The sequence below is a fragment of the Pezoporus wallicus genome, unplaced genomic scaffold, assembly GCF_028554395.1.
Source record: "Pezoporus wallicus isolate ANWC-B61680 ecotype Strahan unplaced genomic scaffold, APGP_CSIRO_Pwel_v1 contig_5767, whole genome shotgun sequence".
Taxonomy (NCBI): Eukaryota; Metazoa; Chordata; class Aves; order Psittaciformes; family Psittacidae; genus Pezoporus; species Pezoporus wallicus.
The window spans coordinates 4,021,503-4,045,248 of record NW_026640599.1 but is presented as its reverse complement, the minus strand read 5'-3'; the positions used below and the strand labels follow the sequence as shown (position 1 = coordinate 4,045,248).

Genomic DNA, 23,746 nt, shown 5'->3' with positions numbered 1-23,746 from the left:
CACCCAGGCTGAGTAGAGGGGAAGGATCGTCTCCCTTGGCTTTCTGCTGGCACTTTGCCTGATGCAGTTTAAGAAGCTGTTAGTCTTTGCTGTGAGGGCACATTGCTGGCTCAAGTTCAGCTTGTTGTCCACCAGAACCAGGACCTTTTCTTCAAAGTTGTTTTCCAGCCTGGCAGCTCTTGTGTGTTTGTGTACTGGATAGTTCTTGCATTATGCCCTAGTCTGCCATGATGTGGGCCTAATGGGCAACCTAGTCATTCAGTTTGTGAATCTGTGCAGCATTCTCATGCTGTCCTATAGCCAGCATAGTAGTAACTCATATAGCATTTGACATCTTTATCTGGTTTATGAGCCTCATGACTACTTGACATGACTGCAGTGATCTTCTATGAAACATGGTCTCTGGGTTGAAATCAGTACTGTGTGCTCAGTTTGTGCATGCAATGAACACAAGAATACACAAGCTTGGCTCTGCACTGGGCTGTCTCTATTCTTGGTACTGTAGTGTCTTGTCTCACGCCAAAAAGTGAGCTGGTATCCAGAAGGCTTTGACACAAGAAGTGGTCTTATTTTCAAAAGCCAGTGTAGAACTGTTGTTATTACATAACAATTTCATTGAATGGCTTTTAGGTGTAAGTCTTCTTTTAGTGTGGAACTTTCACTTATATTACGGGGGGGGGGGCGGGAAAACAACAATCCCAAAACCAAACCCAAACCACAAACTTGCTTGTAAACCAACAATATTTAGTAAGATTCAGGAGCAGATGTGGTACCTGTAACTACTTTTAGCTTCCTATTTAAGTTGTGCTGGATTTCAGCTCAACACCCTGTGTTTTCATGTTTATTTCATAAAGAAAGCTGGAAAGATCTATGCACATTTCAGGGCCAAGAAGTTTTGCATAGACATAAAAGATGTTGCAAAAATATTCTTGGAAGGTGTAAAACAACTCTCCTCACGCTCTACATCTTCTTTGGTAAAGAGCCCAGCCCTGTGAGAAGGCATCACTGATGACATTCATGTTAGGGAAGAGAATGAGATTTGTTCGCTTAAAAAAATTATCTGAAGAATCGTTGTCATACTAAAGTTTTACATGTAATAAGAATATCTTTTTATATTGACCTCACTGAGCACCATGATGATATCCAGCCGTGGTGGCCCTGTGATTGTAGGCTGGGAAGGTTGTGCCTTCCTGGTAAGAAGAGGGGTTAGCATGACAGTTGAGTATCACGCAGAGAAGCTTGTGGGGGAGTTGTGCATGCACAATGCATTTGGCTGTTGATATCACAGAATCACAGAATCCTAAGGGTTGGAAGGGACCTCAAAAGATCATCTAGTCCAACCCTCCTGCAAGAGCAGGGTAACCTAGAGTACATCACACAGGCGGGCCTTGAGTATCTCCAATGTAGGAGACTCCACAGCCCCCCGGGCAATCTGTTCCAGTGCTCTGTCACTCTCACAGTAAAGAAATTTTTCCTGATGTTCACATGGAACCTCCTATGCTCCAGTTTACACCCATTGCCCCTTGTCCTATCAGTGGACATCACTGAAAAAAACCTAGCTCCATCATCCTGACACTCACCCTTTACATATTTGTAAACATTGATGAGGTCACCCCTCAGTCTCCTCTTCTCCAAGCTAAGGAGTCCCAGCTCCCTCAGCCTCTCCTCATAAGAGAGATGCTCCATTCCCTTAATCATCTTTGTAGCTCTGCGCTGGACTCTCTCCAGCAGGTCCCTGTCCTTCTTGAACTGTGGGGCCCAGAACTGGACACAATATTCCAGATGCGGCCTCACCAAGGCAGAGTAGAGGGGAGGAGAACCTCTCTCGACCTACTAACCACCCCCTTTCTAATGCACCCCAGGATGCCATTGGCCTTCTTGGCCACAAGGGTACATTGCTGCCTCATGGTCATCCTCCTATCCACCAGGACCCCCAGGTCCCTTTCCCCTTCACTACTGTCCAGCAGGTCAGGCCCCAACCTGTACTGGTACATGGGGTTGTTCTTCCCCAGATGCAGGACTCTACACTTGCCCTTGGTGAATTTCATCAAGTTTCTCCCCGCCCAACTCTCCAACCTGTCCAGGTCTTGCTGAATGGCAGCACAGCCCTCTGGTGTGTCAGCCACTCCTCCCAGTTTAGTATCATCAGCAAACTTGCTGATAGTACACTCAGTTCCCTCATCCAGGTTGTTGATGAAAATATTAAACAGCACTGGTCCCAGCACCGACCCCTGAGGGACTCCACTAGTCACAGACCTCCAGCTAGATTCTGCCCCATTGACCACAACTCTGCCTTCTTCCTTCCAACCAGTTCTTGATCCACCTCACTACCTGATCATCAAGCCCACACTTCCTTAGCTTATCTATGAGGATGCTGTGGGAGACAGTATCAAAATGCCTTTCATCCCATTGCCTTGTCTGGCAGAGGTCCAGTGCCAAGGGAGAGTCCTGTCCTTGCTCTGTAATTCCTCCTCCAGACAGCCTCCCAGCCAGAAGACACTCTTGTCTCTTTCAGCTATATTATCTTCCTGGATGTGATGGATGCACGAACAGAGCAGCTGTGTTGGAAATGTGTGTTGCTTAATCATCTTTTAAAGCAGTTCTCGATGACCTGGTTCTCTTCAGGCCCCCCAGTCTCCTCCCATCCTAGCTGGGGTTGTGTACGTGCAAGAGTTTAGGGAGCTGGAACATGTGGAGTCTGCTATAGTTGGCCAGAGATGAGGGGAGGGATGCGTAGTTTTCCAAGTAGGTAGAAGGAGATAGCACCATGCAAGGGTTGGAGGTGAGAGGGCTGACTTGCCGGTATATGGGATTTAGAGGAAAAAGTAGAGTTAGGCCAAGAAAATGGCCTTCTAGCAATATGGCCTAGATAGCAGTATGTAGGGGCAAATGTAAAACAAGACCCGAGAAGAGAGAGAAGGGCAAAAAGATGTGGTCAATCTGAAACTGTTCCACTTGCTCAAGAGAAACAAAGGTGACTTCTTTTGGTCCAGTTTGAGGAAAGCTGAGGCATGACCACAAGCTTATTTAGGCCAGTGATGTCAGAAGTGCTTGTAAATCATTTGTTTTCTGCCTGACTTCTAGGATGTTCTACGTGCAAGTTGCTCTGTAACTTTAAAAATGAGAGAAAAATGTGAAAATTTGGCTGTGCGCTTGTAGTGGAGTTTTCACAAGCAGGAAAACAGAAAGCATTTGCTCTAATAAAACCTGCATCTTCTCAGAGCAACTTCTGTAACGGCGGTGCACTCAATTGCCCAGTTGTGTTCCATGTGAATGTGACATTCAAATTATTTTCAAGAGCCACTGGCTTGGAATTCTCACTTAGCTTTTGGTAGTGGGGACACGCAGCTGCAGAGGCCTCTGCCTTTGTGCTGCCAGGTGGGGTGGCTGCAGAGTGTCTCCAGCTCATTCTGAGCTTTGCTTTTCAAGGAGTTTTTTTATGCTTGTCAATTATTGATTGCTTGTATGGGAAGGTAACAGTAATTCACGCAGGCGTATATGGCTGAAAAGATAGAGCTGTGGATTGAAGAGGTAAGATTTATTCAAAGACAGGACCCTGCTCTCATTCCCACAATACACATATTCAAGGAGATAGGGTTATGTTAAGTGGCTTGGCACCAGGAAATAAAAAGCTCTTTTAGATTCTGTCTCCGGAGAGAGTTCATAAAGCATCTGGGGAACCTCTTGTCTTTCAGGTACTCAGACCTTTGCAGAGTTGAACACTTGGAAATCCTCTTTAATTTTGTTTCTTTCGCATCTAGTTGCTAGGTTGCCTAATACCTCCTCAACAGAGACAACCAAGAGCTAGTTAGCACGTGTGGAAATATGTATTTGAAAATAAATGATAGTTTTGTTGTTTAATGTTCTTCTAGGGCTTTTTTTTTTTTTTTTAATTTTAAGAGAATGACTGTGAGCATGGCCGCAGCAGCCTTCTGTGCTTCTGTCAGAATATTTCCATCAGTGCATTACATTTGCTGACATGCTGTATAACTTGAAACCTCAAGTTAAGGAAGAATCCTAGAACAAAAATGGTTAAACATCCTTAGTTGCTCTGAAGTACCTACAGTGTGGTTCTGTTGCATTATTTATGAGAAGAATATTTATTATTTTAGTCATCTCCATAAGAAAAAAAAAACAAAGATTGTGCAAGGTTAAAATAATAAAAAGGCTTTTTGAGAGGTTTGATATACTCTGTCTCAGATGGAAGATTATTTTATCATATGGATAAGTTCTGCTGCATTTGCTGCTACTTACAATGTAAAAAGGTTGGCTGTCTCTTGCAATGCACTTACATTTCGCTGTGTAAAGCAGCTTACAGTGGTAGATGTATGCTCTGAAGGTCCCTGGTGTAAGTGACAGCAAAGCTAAACTCTCTTTCCTAAACTTTCTTTCCTGAAGAGTTTACATTTCTCAAATTTAATCAAGTTACATGAAAATAAATATTAGTTTGATGCATATTGGCTATTAAATTAGTATGTCCATTGCAAATGCTCTTACTCCATGATATATGAGAAGTGGCTTGTTCTTTTGTTGCTAAAAGTTGACCCAACTCATATTCATTATGGGGTTGCAGTGGCTTTTTGGCTGTAATCTTGCCACAGAGCTCACTCCAGGGCAATGCTGCAGCAGCTGCCTGATCTACCTGTGTTTCAAGCTGAGAAGGAACCAGACAACTAATGAATGCTATGTGAGTAGGAAGAATAAAAGTTGGGGAAGCAATGTAATAGTAGAATTGAGAGGTTAATGCATCTGTTCCAAAGTTATTGTCATTTTTTGTTAATACATTGCCAGGATCTAGTGTGAGCCTAAAGGAAGTAAGGAAGAAGACACATTGAAGAGAGTACAGAAGTTCATGAGGAGGAAATGAGGAAAGGAGAATGTAGAGTCCATCCAGGCAGATTAGATGGATTAGAAAAAAAAGCATTTTTGGGGAAGGGACAAGATCAATGAGGAGCAGGTCAAATGACTCCTCAGAGATCCCTGAGTAAGTGGTAGAGCAAGTGGGTAACTCTTTGTTAGGTGACTGGGAGACTTTGTAGATCAAGAAGTCTATATTGAATGAAAGACATGAGTAATGATTAACTACAGTGATAAAGGATGTGGGTTATATTGTTCGTCTTTATCTATCATGAAAGTAGTTACATGGGCAGTTTGGGAGCGTCAGCGTTAAAAATCAAGATAAAATGCTGTGTGACTGAATTCGATGTTTGTAGTCCCACTGACTTCAGTAGAATATTTATACTGTTAGATTTTCAGTATCTTACTAACTAAACTGAAAGATACTTGAAGAGCTCTTTTCAAAAGTCTGCATTTTAAGACCAGGAGCTGTATAAGGATTACTTCTTTAGCATTTAGAATTCCAAGCATTCTAGTTCATTGCTTAAAGCAGGGACGAAATAAACCCATGATTTTAATTATTCTATGGAGAATAATGGCATTTTGACAAATCTTAAATTATAGCTGTCCTACCTTTCAATCTGTTGTACTACTTTAAGTTGGGGTAGAATCTCCCATCCCAGGGCCAGTGTAGCATGTCAAGAGAACTGTCTTTTACTGACTTCTGTAGCACATTATTACACTTTTCAGTAGGTTGAGTTTCCCTATTTTTCTATTGAGTCAGAGAATGTCTGGCATTATCCTTATTTATTTCAGTTATTAAAGATCAACAGCTTGCTTTATTACTGTTTTTCTAGATGATGCATGTGAGTAACTCTGAGTGATGCCTTTCTAATACGGTTGAGATGCTCTAAAGTATTAGAACATCAGTCACTCCAAGCTAAACAAAAATCTTCCATTTCTGCCCTGCTGGGTTCAGTTTAACTAGGTTTAAGATTCCTATTGCTGGACAATATCTTTCCAGTGAAATGCTTTAGCGAGCCTTTCAGACTTATTGATGAAATGAATACATTGCTTTACGAAGTTTTCTATAAACTTTCCCCAAGTTCACATCAATGTGCTATATATTTGAGAAGTTATTAAATATGTGTTAACATGTATGCAGATCAGGATAATTAGTGGTGTATAGATAAAATAAAAAAGTGAATGGCAAATGAATACATCTGGGTGCCTACTTGGCCTTCCTCTTTGGCAGAATTATTGAGGACCTGGTGACAGGAAGGGGAAGGAAGTTATTGAAGTTGGTAACTTCAGAAGAACACAAAAGAAACCTTCCTGTGTTGCATTCTCTCTTAAAATAAATGTTATAGTCTTTCATTTACACATACATAACTTAAAGTCTGTAATCATACATTTTCTGAAAGCATTAATTTTTAAAATCACCTTCGAAACTCATCAGTCTAATGTAGTTGAGATATTACAATTCTTTTTCTTCATACTATCTCACTTTTTTCTTTGTAACCTATTGACAGATTAAAATAAACACTTAGATAGTAAAAAGCCTTTTTTCTTTATTCTCGGCCCCCCCCCCCCCCCAGCTTCTGATAGGTCATGGCTTGAAGACACTTTGTTCTTCTGTGCCAAACTTAACAGCAACAAAAAATACCAACCCTAACAACAAAAAACCCAAACATGTTTAAGGATTTTGTAAACCACAGTGAGATTCAAGAGATAAATGGGGAAATCCATTAATAACCGAAATTCCATTCCCTTGTCTTGCACCACTTACTGTAGTGTAAGAAGTGGAAAAACTCCTGAGTTCCAAGGAAAAAAAATCATTGAAACAGCAGGATTGCATGTTTTATGGTAGTATTACTTGAGCTTACTTTGCCTCTACTTTTATATTACAAATTTTTAGTTTAGCTGTGAAGTGGGGCAACTGACATAGCATGCAAGATAGGAGAGAGAAGGAAAACATGAAGAATATTTTATATCCTTGTACATAATCTCTGTTCCAGTGGGATATAATAAAATACTTAATAAAGGAAGGTGGAAGGAAGTTAGAAACACAACTCATAATAGGAGCACTTGGTTTTAAAAACTTAAAATACTTGCTCTATATAATTTGCTTTCCTTGGTTGCCAATACAATTATTTGCAGTAATCTCAGTCCTTTCTCAATTCATTATGTTGAGAATATGCAATAACTAAAGGACCTAAGCTGATACAGAAAAACTATTCAGACTGTACTAGTAATTTTCATTCAGGGACACAGTAAAAAAAAATGCATTTGAATTGTAAGTGGTTCCCATGTGTATAAATAAAAAACAGAGAAAAATAATTCTGAATTCAACTTTCATGTCATGTTAATAAAAAACAAACTCGTCTGAGCTGAGGAACTGTATTGAGAAATACTTTTAAGATTAATAAATAGCAATCTGTTGCTTACCGTAAGGATTTTGTGTAGTTTAATTGCTTCATATCATAGAATGGTTTGGGTTGGAAAGGACCTTAAGATTATCTAGTTCCAATCACCCTGCTCTAGGCAGGGATACCTTCCACTAGACAAGGTTATCAAAGGCCTGTCTAGCCTGGCCTTGAACACTGCCAGGGATGGAGCATTTACCACTTCTTTGGGCAGCCTGTTCCAGTGCCTCACAACCCTCACAGTAAAGAACTTCTTCCTTACATCCAGCCTGAACTTCCCCTGTTTAAGTTTGAACCCATTACCCCTTGTCCTATCATTACAGTCCCTGATGAAGAGTCTCTCTCTGCTGTCTTGTAGGCCCCCTTCAGATACTGGAAGGCTGCTATGAGGTCTCCATGCAGCTTCTCTTCTCCAGGCTGAACAGCCCCAACTTTCTCAGCCTATCTTCATACAGGAGGTGCTCGAGACCCCTTATTATCCTTGTGGACCTCCTCTGGACTTGTTCCAACAGCTCCATGTTCTCCTTATATTGATTCCTTCTTGTTTTGCAAATGGTTAAGCTTCAGGGATATTTTACCTGCTCTTACAGGAGACATTTTTGAGTCTTCTGCCTGCTGTCCTGTATGTTTTATGAAGACTCTAAACCAGCTTTCAGTGCTGAGTTGCTTATCCTGCCGATCCTGTCTTCAAATCCACCTGGAGCCTCCTGTGAGACCTGGGGGATGTGGACGCAAGGCAGTGATGCTGAGGACCATCTTGTCCCCCAGGCAGACACCCTAAGCACCCAGCTGTGGCATAAGCTGCCTCCTGCTCCCTCTTCTATGTGTTATGTCTTCCATGTTGGCACTCATATCCCAAGGAGGTGAGTAGGCTGTGAGCTAGTGTTATACAAGCCTGTCCTGGATGATGAGTGTAGTCATTTAGCACTCTGAAGTAACATAATCTGGACATGCACATCTGCTGCTTCTTAGGGGCTAGTTTAAGCGTGGCTTACTTGGTGATTATGAAAGTGGCTGGTCATAACTCCCCTTAATACTTGTGTTTCCCAGTGGGATGTTCTTCCTTCTGTTGCAGGTGTTGAGAGTTTAAGAATGAAGCTTCAGGAATGATGGTCCCTTCTGCAAACCTGATGCTTGGAATGTATTTTTTCCTAGCTGGTAGCTACATTGACTTTTAGGGAGGTGAATGAGAACCACATCAGCTTCTGGCAGAGCCAGGTGTTCCCTAGAAAAAGGTGACAGTAGGCTCGGGTGCAAGAAACAATGATGGTTCAGGTACTGCAGTTGGCTTTCTGACTTCTGTCACTCCTCCAGCTCACCAAGAGTATTTCCTATTCTTCATTGCTGGATGGTATTTTTTTTTTTTTATGCTTGTCACCACATAAAGTGGTATGTAAAATGTATATATAGCTCTCAAGTCGATAAACATACATTGCTACGGCTTTATTGTCATCTCTTCTACTTTGCTGCTGCTTGTGGTTCTAAGACACCTTTACCAAGGACTATTATAATAAATTATAAATTATTAACTGTTTAGGAATGTTCTGACTCAAGCTTATTAAGCATGTGAAGGCTAGTTTAATTTTTCTTGGTAAATGGTAACTCTTTTCCTTATTAGTCTGTGACACTGAACAGCAGAAGGGTCTGCAAACAGATACATCATGGTGAAAGTAGGAAAACCAGCACTGCTGAGGCTCCTCTGCTCCCTTCTGTGTGGGAAAGATGATATTTTCTAACCAGATAGTGGGAATGTTTTCTTCTGCAGGCCTGAGTCACTTGTGAGGAATGCTGAGATTAATGTACAAGATTAATCTGCTCACTGCTGCTTTCTCCATTGCAAACATGAAAGTTTTCTTGTCTTGGAAATTTTCTCTTGTTTCCAGCAAAACTTCAGGTACTCTGAGCATTTTTACTAAAGATTCAAACCCACTTTTGCTCTGTAAAATCTGTCTTTGCCTTTTAGTGAGTGTGAGCACAGAAGTTAATGCATGTCTCTTTCAGACTTGGCTTTTTAGAGTACAGCAATTTATCTTTCTGTTTGCTCCTGGTGCATTTTGTGCTCTGCTGTCATATACAGAAAACCTTCTCTTTTCCCAGAGCTGTGAACAGTTTTTACTTATCAGAGCTCTCTAGATATACAGTATCAGTTAAATTCAATTTTGTCCGTTTTCAACGTTATAGATCATGTATAATTAATATTATCTTTTCTTAAATGGAATGTATATTTAGTACTAGATTTACTAAAAGAGATTGTGCCTCACTGTCATATTTATTAGTTAAGCGTTAAGAATTGTTGACAGAATTGGTCATAAGTACTAAAACTAAAATAAGAATTAAAGGGTGCCCCCAGATTGCTTCAGAGCAAACACTGTTGTCTGTATGTTGAATCTCATCAAAGGCTCATGGCTGACAGTTGGTCAGCTTTTAATGCACATGGTTTCACTGTGATGTGTATCGCACAAATGTTGGTACTGAATTTGAGCAAAAAGACTTAAGACTCTGCCTGAAATGGGTAAACTACCTGTTGAAGTAATTTCAGCAAAAGTAGTAATACAAAAATGAGTTCATGTTCCTATGGCCAATGCATATTAATTTATATCTGTTTACTATTTAACACATGTAGTTGAAAGACGTTGTAAGTGAAAGGAAAGCAAATGGCTTTTTCTCTGTAGCCTGTAAATAACACTTTCTGTGTACTATCCCTGAAGGAGCAGGGACAAGGCTCCAGGTATCTTCCTTTGCACTTTGGTCCGGGCATTAATTTCCAGCACTCACTTGTAACAGCTTTGTCCTGGTCTAACCACTGTTGCTGCTTTTAAGGCTGTGGGGGAAATGCCTGGCTTTCCTCCTAACTACCTTGTGTCCCAGGGCTGCTGTGCAAAGAGTGGGAGAGAAGGTGATGCAGAGGTGACTGCACTGGCTCTGGGCCAGCCAGTGTCTGTCTGTCTCATCTTTGGCTAAAAGGAAAGCAGTCTGGAGAGCTACGAGGAAAAAAAGATGCTTCAAATGAACACGTGTGTAACTTGGTGTGGTTGTGTGCGTATCCCACTGCTGTGCAAAATGTGTCTGTGTGCTTGCTAACACCTGTTGGTTGCATTCTCTTTTGATGCTCATGTGGCTGGAGAAGTAATTACTCCAATCAAGACTACCCAAAAAATAAATGAACGCATGTAAAATCCTACTCCACTGATGTCATTGAAATTTCTGCCACGTTCTTCATGTCTGCTCAGGGCTCCTATAGTATTAAGGGGCAGAGATTATCTTGCAGTAAGTGCCCTATTGTGTGCTCTTTGGTGGAATCCTGGTTCTCCACTGTGACAAGTAGGTCTGGGGAGAAGGGGAGTAACATTAAAACTCCTAAAAGTTTGTAATTTCATTGAATCAATGAGAAGGCCTAATTAGTAATTGAAAAGATAATTAAAACTTGACAGGCTGCTAAGTTTTGATTATGACATTATTCTTTTCCAATAGTGCTTTTTAAAAAAATATTATTTGTTACTTTTGGACCTTTTTTCTTTTCTGCCTTCCTCCATCTCATTGCTTGTTTCAGTTCTCATTTTCTAATGCCTTGAATTTTTCTTTCTGTTTTTGACACTCTATTTTGTTTTGCAGTCTCCTCATTTATATTTTCTGCTTTTCTTCCATACCTCTCCTACTGTGACTCTGTTGCTTTCCTACTCAGTCTCATATTTAATACTTGTTAGCTTTCCATGAATTGTTCCTTTCAGGTATTCAACACTTGCTTCTACAATTCTTCATGATCCTTCTGTTTCCTTCTTGTTATACCAGAATCAAGACCGGTCATTATTCCTATTTATGGATGTAATTTTTGAGACTCCTGCATCTTTAAGTAGAAACAAAGGCAAGCATGTATTTTGGTGTGCATAAGAAAGATAGAAATGAATTGTACGTATAAAAGATAAAATTTTCCTGTTGGCTCCGAGAGAATCAGATTTCATTTGAGTTCTCTGTTTAAATAACCTTGTTACTTGTGCTTATCCATATTCAGATCATCCCATTTCTATTTTTGCCATATTAATATTTTGAAAAAGTCCAGATAACATGGGTGAAAATTGCCATTTAGTCTAAATGGGAGGGAAATTGGTCTTAGGAAAACTAATTGAAAATATCTGAAGCACCACACAAATCTGAGCAAGCCAACATGTGAGATTAAACTTGAGAGGAAACAGATTGAACCACAAACTGCAAAGGACTTCCTGAGAATCTGAGGCCTCTTCAAAGACATTTGTTTTATTTATAGTGTATGTTACCTCAGTATGTTTCTAAACAGACACAAAAGAGGAATCAGAGTCATAAGATTACAGAAATGTGCTTGAAGTTTAGCATGAAATGCTGCGTACTGCGTTCCAGCCTGTCTCAAAACAGTTGCTGTAAAGCATCTGGAGAAGAGAAAGCATTTAGCCCTAGATCTCAAATGATGCATTCATACTTGTGCGGTGAGCAGCAGGGTGTGGTCTATGTCTGAGATCGGTGGTGGATTTCTGTTCCTGCCTCTACATATGGTTCCTTTCTCATCTTTTCCTTGGGGCTAAATTAAAATAGGGAGGGAAGAGTCTAGCTGTAAAGTCATGACAGACTTTTGAAATACGTGGCTTTTTCTGAAGGGGAAACTACTGCCTTGAATGTCTGCTTAGACTTACTATGGAATGGAAAGGAAGAAGCAGGTGTCACAATGCAGACCTGCTAGTGTGCCAGACAGGGCTGCACAAGACCCAGAAAACTCACATTCACTATTCTCCAGTGTGGCCTACCAGAAGGCTCATTCTCCAGTTTGCTGGAAAAGCTACAAGCTACTTACTAAGTTAGCTTAAGATCAGGGATCTCTTATCTTATACCTGCACTGGTTGATAATGGAGTTTATTTGGTGGTTATTTTTTGTGTTTGGTTTTGTGGTGTTTGGGGTTTTTTGCCTCCTTCTTTCTTCTTCTCCCTTCCACCCCTCCTCTTCCCCCAAGCAGATATTCCCACTAAGCAGAACATGAAGCAGATATTCCCATATCTGCTTAGTGTTCTGGCCATGTTCTAGCTTCTAAATAGGCACGGACTATTTTCTGATGAAAGCTGTGGTGAGCACTCTGGAAGCATATGGCCTTTTAGATATACCTCTGGGAGACCACCATCTGAAATTTTCACCTTCTCAATCACTGCTGTGTGGACGTTGGGATGGTGTGGTGGCGTGGAGGTACGGAGGATTGACTGGAATGACATTTCATTGATCATATCAGAAGGACTGTAGATGCCTGGGCAGTTTCCCTGGCCTAAATTTAAACACCTATGTGCAGTCCCTGTTAAGCAGCTAATACAAAGTTTAAATCTTGGTCTTCCCATGTGTAAATTGGGGTGACTGGGAGCTAGATATGTCACTACAAATGTAGATCGGTCCCTTCTGCAGCTCTATGGTTTCAATATGCTGTATATGTTTCTGCAAACTTAGCTTACAAACAAATCATAGTGGATTTGTCCTTACTAGTAACAAGTCTCAAAGTATTATTCTCCCTTGGTTTCTACTGCTCAGCAGAGAAGAGAGTAGAGATTTTAATTTTTAAAATAAAATCAAGCATAGTCATCCTTTATGGTCTCAAAATCTAGCAAGAAGCAAAGTTTTACCTTTTTCTGATATTCTCTTAATGTTATCTTAAGGAATATCAAGCTGATATTCCTTAGACTGAACTTTTCTACTTCTTGAAGTCCTGCACTCTTTTATACACTGAAGTACAAAAACATGGCATTGAGAGCATCGGTAGCAATTGGGACCACTTCCGTCACCTGTCTTACTTGTTACTTACTACATAAGTAGTCCACATCCTTTTTACCCAGAGGAACTGGACTTACTCTTCAGTGTCTTTTGCAACTTACGATGTCTCTAACCCCTCCTATGGAGTGCTGCTTTTTGAATATGTCAGAAGACTGCTAAAAATACTGTGAAAAGACCAGTCACCAAAAATCAAAATGTTTCTGTCTTTCTCTATTTACTAAGTACTGATTGAATCTGCAAAATAAATACCTTCAGAAACCACATAAGAAAAGTTGTGGGCCTGATCAAGCTCTGCTTAGCCCTTGTGGAAAGACTTTCCTTCTGTCAATCCTTTTTGCCAGTTAAGCCATTAGTAGAAAAACTTCAATAAACGAGGAGTGAAAGCCAACGAAATGAGAGTGGTCCCGCTCCTGCTGACATTTGTTGAAACATTGATGTGAGTTTCCTTTAGGGCAAGGTTGTCTTCCTGTGCAGGTACAACAGGGAGAGAAGGTATGGAATCTATACTAGGATTCTGTAGCAGCTCCACCCTGCTGGGTAGTTTCCACTTTTCTTGCTAGCTAATTTATTTACTGACATTACTAGAGACCCTTTAAATGCGGTATCATGGTCAGTTTGGGATTCTACTTTCTGATTTTTTTATTTTCTTGAATGGTGTACAGGGAGACCCAAGTGTATCAGCAGTGAATAGTGGTTTGTGGTACCTCAACGTTTGGATGACCAACTCAAGCCACTGATTTTTTTTTTTAGGGTTTTTTTTTTCTTTTTTTCTAAAGGATGAGGGCTCACCAGCAATTTGCCTTCACAAAATGAGTCATTGTAGCCTAATTCTGTGGCAGCATGTTTATGCAAAAAGCCATAGTCCATATCACAGAGGGCAAGATGGTCACTTTGCTCATTCCTGGAGGCTGTTAAGATTTGGGACAGGGAACACCAGAAGTAGCACAGATGATCTATCCAAAGCAGCAAGCTCTTTTGTTATGTGAGGAACTAGAACAGACTGATGCTTTGAAGTCATACAAATGTGTTCTCTAGAGGTGTAGAAATGCTTGAAATGTAGCAGATCCCAGTGTTTGACCAGGACTCTTATGTTCATGCATCTGTCCGGAAGGAAATTTAACTGATATGCCCTTACATTTGCAAAACATAAGTAAGATGTACTTAGCTACCACTGTAAATAATAATACTTTTAATATCCATGTTGGGTATTCTTTAACATTCACTGAGGAGCTAAATTTACATCCTGCCAGTTTTGTGTGTCAGATGTTGCTACTTATTAAAATTGTTTGTCAGATGAGTGTTGATTTGAACAGAGCAAATCTCTTGCTCAGAGTAGCCTTGCTCTTGCTAAAGCTGTGCCTTAGGTTCAGGAAACACACTATAATTAAATGCCAATACAAATTGCTAACTTGGCAATAGCTCAAGCACTTTATTGCAATGAAGCCTTGATTTCTTTTATGCCAAGGTAATGTCAGAGCAACATTTGATTTATCCTGAATTTACAGGACTGTGACAGGTCATATTCTAGTTCCTGGGCATTAAAATAGTTCTCTAAAACATAGGGTGAATGCAGTTCACTTTTATAATTATACTGTTGGTTTTATGGTTAATAGTATATTCTTCATATGTAATTCTGAGTGTAGTCCTGTGGGAGCTGGATAATTAGTCTTACATAAAGCTAAAAACATTAGCCAAAAAGCCTGACTCCACCTCTAGGAAGAGCACAGAGCGCTGTTGCATACATAGGATGAATGGTGAAATTCCATGCTTTGTAGATTCAGCAGGATGTATATATTTACAAATGTGACTTTTTCTCTTTTTAAATAAGAAAACCTCTAGTTCTCAAGCTACATATCAGAGATGGTAGGATTTTTTTTTCTTATTTTTTTTTTCCTCTTAGTCAACCCCCTTTGCTGACAACATTTAGCTGTAGTCTGGAATCTAAACAGTGCTCTTTGGATTTTTGTGCTTGGCTTTAGTATTATGGAATAAAAGCTCACAGTGCTCCCAGGGAGAAGCAAACAGAAGATGCAATATTTCAAACCGCAGTGTAATTTGGTTACTGAAAATTCTGATGTGCATCTGCTTGGTTAAGCAATAAGGATGTTTATTCTAATGGATAAACCAGGTGGTAAATGAAGTGAATGTCTTGTATACAAAAATCTTTACACCAATACTTACTCATTTTAGAATAAAGGAAATGCTCATTACTCAGCTGTTTGTTCTTCCAGAACATTCACCAGCACTTCTCTATAAAGAGAAACAATAAATTTCTATTCATCAGTTCCATTGTGCAAAATTGTACAGATATGGTAGTTAATATGATAGTGCTGAGCAATTTGCTTCTCATTTGCTTAACTGAGGATGGAATTCAAGCTTCGTGTTATGAGTGCCTTTCAATCTGGTGTATATATGATTAATGCTGGTGAGTCACTTCTGATGAGAATTTTAGCTTTCTCACATGACAAGATAGGGAGACTTTCTGCTCCTCCCACCACCAGTTTAAAAGCACTGCAAAAGACAGAAAGGAGGAGGTAATTTTTCGTGTTTTCAGAATTGCACCCTATTAAAGGATGTGAGGAGTAGCCAGCCTGCTGGCATTTGCTGCACGGGTCACTGCAAAACAACCACGACAGCTGAGTGGGATATAAGTGTAAGTAGGTTGTTACCTGCTTGAGAACCCATCCATTCTCACTGTTTATTTAAGTACAGAATTTAGCTGGGAAAACTAGTCCAGAAGAAACGGGGAAGAATGATTTGGGAAGGAAATATTTCCAAAGGTGCAGGAAGGCAAATAATGAGGTGAATCCTGCAGTGGTTCATCATAGGAACCAGTGGAGTTCTGGAGACCTGTTTATCCCTGCCAGAATTAAGGTGGTGAAAAAAGAAATATTTTATGTACATAGGCTAGCTCAAAGCTTGTTGTAGCTGCATATGAAATAATGTAGGCATGTCTATGGAACTTCCCTGTAATTTTAGAAAATATTTCTTCTCTGTTCGTGCTTGTGTGTCCCTACATAAAGAATATAATGTAAAATTTGATTATGAGATTCATCAAATAGGGCAGAATGGCTTCAGTATTGAGGAAGTTTAAAAGGCACCAGGTCACATGTACCTAGAGGCCTAATACTTGGGAATGCCTAAGCATGTAACTCTATGAGAAGGCCTCAATAGTACCTTACAGTGTTTAAGCAGACTGCTGAGTTAATAACTACTGATTGGAACAGGGCTTAGGCACCTGACTTGCTTCTATTCTAGAAAGCCCTGCTAGACTTCTATGTATAGTTTTAATCTTCTAAGTAATGTTAAGATATGGCCTGATATTTAAATTTATATGCTTCACTTAAAAATTCCAGTCTGTCCCACATCACTTATGACACTGAGTACAGACCTGAGTTAGTACCTTGTGGTTTCTAGCTTCTGTGTCCATCTTTTATATTTAGTTAAGCTGCAGCTGTAAGATAGGACAGGGCAAGATCACTTGAGGCTAACCTCTGCTACTGCAGGCAACTATCATATGATTCTTCACAGTATCACAGTATGCTAGAGATTGGAAGGGACCTCAAAAGATCATCTAGTCCAGTCCCCCAGCCGGAGCAGGAACACCTAGATAATGTTACACAGGAATGTGTCCAGGCGAGTTTTGAATGTCTCCAGGGAAGGAGACTCCACAACCTCCCTGGGCAGCCTGTTCCAGTGTTCCGTCACCCTCACTGAGAAGAAGTTTCTTCTCAAGTTTAAGTGGAACCTCTTGTGTTCCGGTTTGTACCCATTACCCCTTGTCCTATCATTGTTTGCCACTGAGTAGAGCCTGGCTCCATCCTCGTGACACTCCCCCTTTATATATTTATAGACACTTATAAGGTCACCCCTCAGTCTCCTCTTCTCTAAACTATAGAGACCCAGCTCCCTCAGTCTTTCCTCATAAGGGAGATGCTCCACTCCCTTAATCATCTTAGTTGCCCTGCGCTGGACTCTCTCCAGCAGCTCCCTGTCCTTCTTGAACTGAGGGGCCCAGAACTGGACACAATAATCCAGATGCGGTCTCACCAGGGCAGAGTAGAGGGGAAGGAGGACCTCTCTCGACCTACTAACCACTGCCCTTCTAATACACCCCAGGATGCCATTGGCCTTCTTGGCCACAAGGGCACAGTGTTGGCTCATGGTCATCCTGTCGTCCACTAGGACCCCCAGGTCCCTCTCCCCTACACTGCTCTCTAACAGGTCGTTTCCCAACCTATACTGGAACCTGGGGTTGTTCCTGCCCAGATGCAGGACTCTACACTTTCCCTTGTTATATTCTTGCCATTATTGTAGTGATACTCACTATAGATAACATTACTGACTGTCTGGAGTGACCTTTAGGAATTTAGTCCTGTATCTTCTGTCTAATACCTTTTGGATCAGTGTGTACTTCAAAACTGACTCAGCAGAAAGCATATGGCTACAGTGAGTATAAATGCTGATTACCATGACATTAGTAATGGTGCTGCTGGTTTGCATTCACATTGTTGTTGGATTTATATGTCTAATTCTTCCTATTACAGAGGAAAAAATGTCATTCAGTTTGTATTGATAGCAGGTTGGGGAAAAAAAAAAACAACACCCAGGAAGGGGGGTGGGGAGGGGAAATATTGTCTAAAGCACATGGTGCCAACACTTGAAAAGGTGACTTCCATAAAAAGAAAAGATTTGAGGATGGTTCTGTAATTTATTGTGTCAGAGATTGACTCTTTCCCTCCTCTGTTCCTCACAGCTCTTGGAGCGATGTTTGCTTTTCAGAAGTATAATGACATGCTCTGAGTGCCTGAAAAAGCTTGTTTCTGCTGTAGGCTGAGAGCAGAGAGAGGATGAATGCCTTGGTAGTGTACGGCTAATGTGCTGATCTGAACACCAAGGGAGTAAACAGGTCTTTACAAAGATATAAAATGAAAAGATTTTATAACCTCTTCATTAGTTCTAATGTGTGTTTTCAGTAGTATCTGTAGTAATTTTTTTTCTTTTATGAAGAAATCTGTATCTTCTTCACAAATTGCTTTTCTCTGTTGGTCTTCATAATCAATTTTTCATTGAAAATTTCCTGCTACAGACAGATGATGTTCAGGTTGAGGTCCTGGCTGCTATTAAGTGAACTCTAAATACTAAGCAAGCATACTGGTGGGTGTTTGCACTTATTCATCAAGCGAGGATAAACTGTTAGCAAACCTGCAAAGAATTGCTAAATATTCTGTAAGGCTGCCATCTCTGTGTTCAGACAGTACGTTCAGCTTGGCTCTCAGAATAGATTTTTAAGAAGGCAAGACCAGAAAAAAAGTTAGGAATGGGTAAAGAAAAGCAGAGTTGTGTTTGTGTGGGTGAGGAGGAGAGTGTCTCTTCTGTGCTCTGGCTTATTTCTTTCCTTCTCTGTACGACTTCTCCCCCATTTCCCACACACCTCTGTCACGCAAGGTTTGAGGTGACCCTCTCGTTTCCCTCTATTGCACTGTCTGGAATAGGATGCGGTTCAAGAGGGGTCAGTTAGGAATGGTCCTTACAAGGAGTCAGCCAACATAGGGCTCACACTGGACTAGGTTTGCACCATGTACTGCCACATCTGAATTTACAAACCTTGGCATGCAGCTTGCTAAAGGGAAACCACCCAGCTACTCCCTTACAGCATCTTAAACTCTAGATTCCCACACGGCATTCTTGCATCCGTTCTAACTGAATGGGACATTGAAAAATACACCTTTCTGATCAAGAATTCTTATTGTAACACCTATGAACTACTGTGACAGCCACTTCATATTTGCCCTGAGTAGAACATAATGGTTTTGATATTCTTCTGAAAATGTTCAGAAAAATGACTCAGTACATTGCCTTCTCTGAATTCCCATTATCTGTACAGCATTTTGAGTGTGTGCACAGACACCTTTGTTTTTATGGTTTACCTTTTAAAATCTGTAGATCATCTGAATACGCAAAGGAAATTTATCCTCCTACCTTTTTTCACATCCTATATATTATATGAGGAATGTTGAAAAAGTAATTATGAAAGAAAGATGGAATTGCAGATCTTATTTTGCAGCCGCTCGCAAAGCTTAGAGCTAGGTTTGTTTTCATTCTGGCTGTTGCTTCCTGTGTGATGCTCAATGGGCACAAACAGCCTCTCTAGCATTCACCATTTTTATCAACTCTGTTGAATGGGCAGCTTCTCTAGTAGTGGTTGAAAATACTTCATGGTTCTGTGCCTGATGGCATGATGTAGCTCTAAGAGTGATCCCAGTTGGGAACAGGTGAGGAAAAGCCTATGAATTCACACATCTCCAGATTTCTGAAAGTCAGCCATTGCTCTGGCTGATCTAGTGAAGGAATGAATGCCTTTAGCTGGTGGCTTATGGAGGCTCACTTAGGGGCTCAGAAGTATCTGGTGAATCAAAGAAGGGCAGCCGTAGCTGTGGGAAACTGGACTTTTTTTAAGATGCCTGTATGAAAATACAGATCAAGGCAACCAGCTAGGTTAAATGGTAATATCTTATTCTGCATTTTATGAAATATCCATTTTCTACACTGTCCATAGAGCTCCAATTACTAATGTGCAAAAATGGATTATGCTGCATAGTAAATGGTCAATGTACAACAGTTAAAAATAACTAAGTGATGCCATCTGCTGTCTTAAAATCTTATTTAATATTACATTTTATGACTGAATTACTAGCCACAGAAGAAATGGAAACAGCCTACACTGAGTTTAATGTCGGAGCTGTGACATGCTATCTAATCCTCATCAAAGTTATCCAATATAAATATTGATTGTGATTAAATACAGTAGACTATAGAATGTCAGAAGGAAATGTGGTGCTAGTGTCAATCCAAAATAACTCCTCAGTGAATCTATTTTACAAATAACCAGAGATTTTTTTAATTTTTTTTCAGGCTGGTGTGGTTTTTTTGTTTGTTTTTTTTGTTTGTTTTTTTTTGATATTTCTGAGAGGAAGCTATAGAATCTTGCAGAATAGGGGGTAGGTTGGAAGAACATGGCACACCATCCCCTTAAAGTGCATGTTTGTTAGAATTTGTTATGTAGTGACATTCTTCATGTTACATCTATATTTAATACAACTTGTTATCTACAATGACTTCATTTTTAGGTGCTTTGTGGAAAGTTACTTGACCATGGATTTCAGAGAAGTTGAGGACCACTTTTATGTAAGCAGAATGGATCTCAAAATGGTAGAACAGATCATAATGTTCTACTGTTGAATCTGTACACTAAGCTAAATTTGAAGTGGACTGTGGACCACAATGCTCAGCCCTGAAATGGTAGCTCATTGAAAGAATGTTGAGCAGTTATTTATTTCATATGTGTATATGTGTCATTAGGTTGGTTAGGTTTTTGACAGCAAGAGTTAAGGATTTATTTTCTTCATTATGCAGCCATGCCAGACTGCAGTTTCACTTCATGAAACAGTGAAACATTGTAAGGTCCTGCAGGTAGCAGCGCTTAGCAGGTACAAAACCAGAGAGACAGGATTTAAGTCTTTTTTCACCTTTGTTTTTTGTTTCTTTTTGTAATGGTCTTTAAAGCACTGTATTTTATTTTCACCTTAGTAAAAGTAATCTAAACTTTGTGGAGTAGGCTGTAGATTCCAGTATTGCAGCAACCTGTAACTTCTTTTCCTGAATGGATAAGCTTTGTGTTTTGTTGTTTTTTTACCTTCCCTTACCCCCTTCCCCCCCCCCCCCCGAGATCAGTACTGTAGTGATGTGTATTTCTGCTTGTATCCTACAAGATACATAATCTGTGCTTTCTTACACCTTTATGTAGTTTAATTTTCATGGCAAAATTCATCCAATGTATAAATCTCGATTTTCAGATGTAGTATGCTAGAACTCTACCATTCAAATGCTGTAATAACAGATGTCCTTCGGTTGCTTCCTCCTTCAATGCTTCGGAGAATATCCATGCGATTCACAAATGACCAATCCAACAGCGAATAAATTCCACAACTGACAATCCCTAGAAAAGTCTTACTTCCAGCTACCTTTTAAATCGAGAAATCTTCAAATAAGTGTAGCGCAATCCACACTTTGACAGAGAGGAAGCTGTGCATATCTACATCCTTCTCATAGCTTGCCATACCTCTTTGTTTTAAATTTTGGCAAAATTCCGTCCTCTGCAGCCAGACTGTCCAACCTGGAGAGCCAAGAAAGCATTAGATGGTTTGAGAAACACAGAGGTAGATGTAAAAAAAGATGTACTTGTTGGTTCTTCTGGGTTTTGCTTTCTTCTTTTTTTTTTTTCTACATTCATGTATTTCCAAAGTTCTCTGTTAAAGCCTGAGGGTCCAAGCTCTGCTTTAAGAGGCAAAATGTGAAATTAAGATTTCTATCATAAAATCATGAATTGTGCTTCAAACCACAGGAACTCACTGCAGTTCAAAGTTCAAAATGCCAAAACATCTAGCAAGCAAATTATGTTGACTGCTTGGAATTGTGATGTATTCACTTACCTGCAAATGTTCTGTTGTAATTGTAGCCCCAGGTGGACATTAACTGTGAACTATGTTAGGCCTCAATTGGGATAGTCACCAAACAAGTGGAGGGAAAAAAAGGACCTAATTTGGATACAATAGTATGGAAGTCCCTATTGTATTTCTAGGGCGGTTGCTACACTCATAATTAGAGCATCCGTAACAATGTGAAGAAATGTTATGCCCTTGGCTGCAGAAAACCTTACTTGAAGGCAACAATAGATTTAAAGCTCTTGTTGAAAAAAACTTGGTTTTTTTCTGGTTGAAAAAGGAGGAGATTTTATTCCTTATGAAAATGCAAGATGCTGTTGGGACTGTGTTTTAAAAAAGTTGCAAAAATATACTTATGCTCTAATTAGCACATCCTTCTCTAGGAATGATGGCTGGCTCTTAGTTTTAGCATAGTTTTTGGATAACAAGTATCTTCCATCGCTCCAGGTAGGCTTTATGTAAAACTGAGCTGGTTCCTGTATAAAGGAATATGTAGTGTCAGGGTGGCCAGAGTGCTTGTGATTCTGTAAAGTGATGTTAACAGTGGAGTATGGATTAAAAGTACAGATGATGGGAAGGAATTGACCAAGAGGCAGGGAAGATGGCAGAATGAAAGAATAGAAGGAAAACCAGGCTGTCAAAATTGGCTTCTTTTCAGTCTGTCCACCAAGATTTTCTTATGGTATGCTGATCTTGACTGTAACAAAGTGCTTCATAAATTCAAAATACAAACACAAAGGATTTCTTTTAATCCCTGGTACAGTTTTTACTTTTCTGACTCTTGTTCTTTTCCATCTGGCTATTTCCAGGGAAGCCAATTCATGCGTTTTAGAAGTAAGCAGTGCTTCAGAAAATCTCAGATCGGATTAAAAAAATACAAACCTTAGGTGAAGTACTGACATGAAAATCTAGAAATGCATGGAACAATGCATATAACCAGTAATCATCTTCTGTGCTATTCCTGTTACAGCAACAGAAGCACTTCATTACCTCATCTGCTTTTTGGTTTTGATACTGAATTGCCAGACACATCTGATTCCAAGTCCAAATTCCAAATTATCAGAAGCTTCTCTTAGCCTTTGAAATGCTGTTCTGAGTACTGTATTGTGGGAGGGGGCTGCTTCATCTTGCTGCAAACCTCAGGTCTGTCTGAAAGGTGTCATGACATCTGACTTGCTGCAGTCTGACACCTAGCAGGGAGATGATTGAGGTGAATGTGGTTGCAAATCATGATTTCTTATCTTTGAGCAGTAATACTTACTGTGGAATTTTGATATCTGAAACAGAAAAGATGATTTGTGACAGAGCTATGTACCAGCTGCTAAAATGCAATTTCTCTGGTAACTAGCAACAAAAAGTGCAGCAGTGCTATTGGGGGTGCTTAGATTACATACTTGGCTGAATGGGCAGCTTGTCAGGATCATGGGGAAGATTATTGGGTCAAAACCTTTTTTTTTCTTTGTCAGTGTGATACCAGAATGTTTAATTTTACACACAGTATTATTATATGATGCAATGTGTGTGTAACACAGCATTAGCACTCTGCTTAAAGAACTAAAGTCTTTAACATTCCAGATCACTGCATGATAAATTTTCCTGCAGTGGCCTTTGCTCTCCTTGTACTCCCTCTAGTTTCAGTCACTTAAGACTTGTGAAGGGTAACTGGCAGAGTGAAGTTTTACAGATTCCTTACAGATCTGGGATCCTGAGGGAAATGTAGAGTCCCCAAACGTGGGAACAGACCCTGCAAGAACCTGTAAACTTGGCCACAGAGAGAAAATGACCACATCCATTAAAATGTGAGATAATGTATCTCCCGTGCACTGGGGGTGGAAAAAAACTGCAAAACCAGACTATGTGAAAGCATTACCTGGTATGTCTAAAACCAGCATTGTATGCATTTCTATTTTAAAATTACTTAACATAAATTGATATCTAAACCCACACATCTCCACTGAGGGAATGTCATCCTGAGCGCACAGAACAAGCACATTGACTTGAAAGAATAAACAACTCTTCTTTGCCATTTTCTTTGAAAAATGAACATGGGGAAGAGGAACATGATTTCTGTTGCTACTTTGAACTCCTTCCCCAGGTCGAGCAGGTGTCATAATCAAGCAAACAAGCAAACTAATTTTTTCATTGGAACAAATAGCGGGGAAGGGACAAGCTAAAGCCCTGAAGATGTATCAGCTTTCAAAACC

The 23,746-nt window shown here is 40.0% G+C and overlaps 1 protein-coding gene across 3 annotated transcripts in view; it reads left to right on the top strand.

Annotated features, from left to right (window-relative positions):
- The window catches only part of ARHGAP6 (Rho GTPase activating protein 6), a 327,191-nt gene that overhangs the window by 191,842 nt on the left and 111,603 nt on the right, over positions 1–23,746 (top strand). Inside the window, exon 1 of one of the 3 annotated variants that reach the window (XM_057419578.1) lies at positions 15,640–15,691. The exons of the other annotated variants lie outside the window; for them this stretch is intronic. The gene's annotated coding sequence lies outside the window, so the exon portion shown is untranslated. Of the gene's footprint in view, positions 1–15,639; positions 15,692–23,746 lie in introns of those variants that run through there. 3 annotated transcript variants of the gene reach the window in all.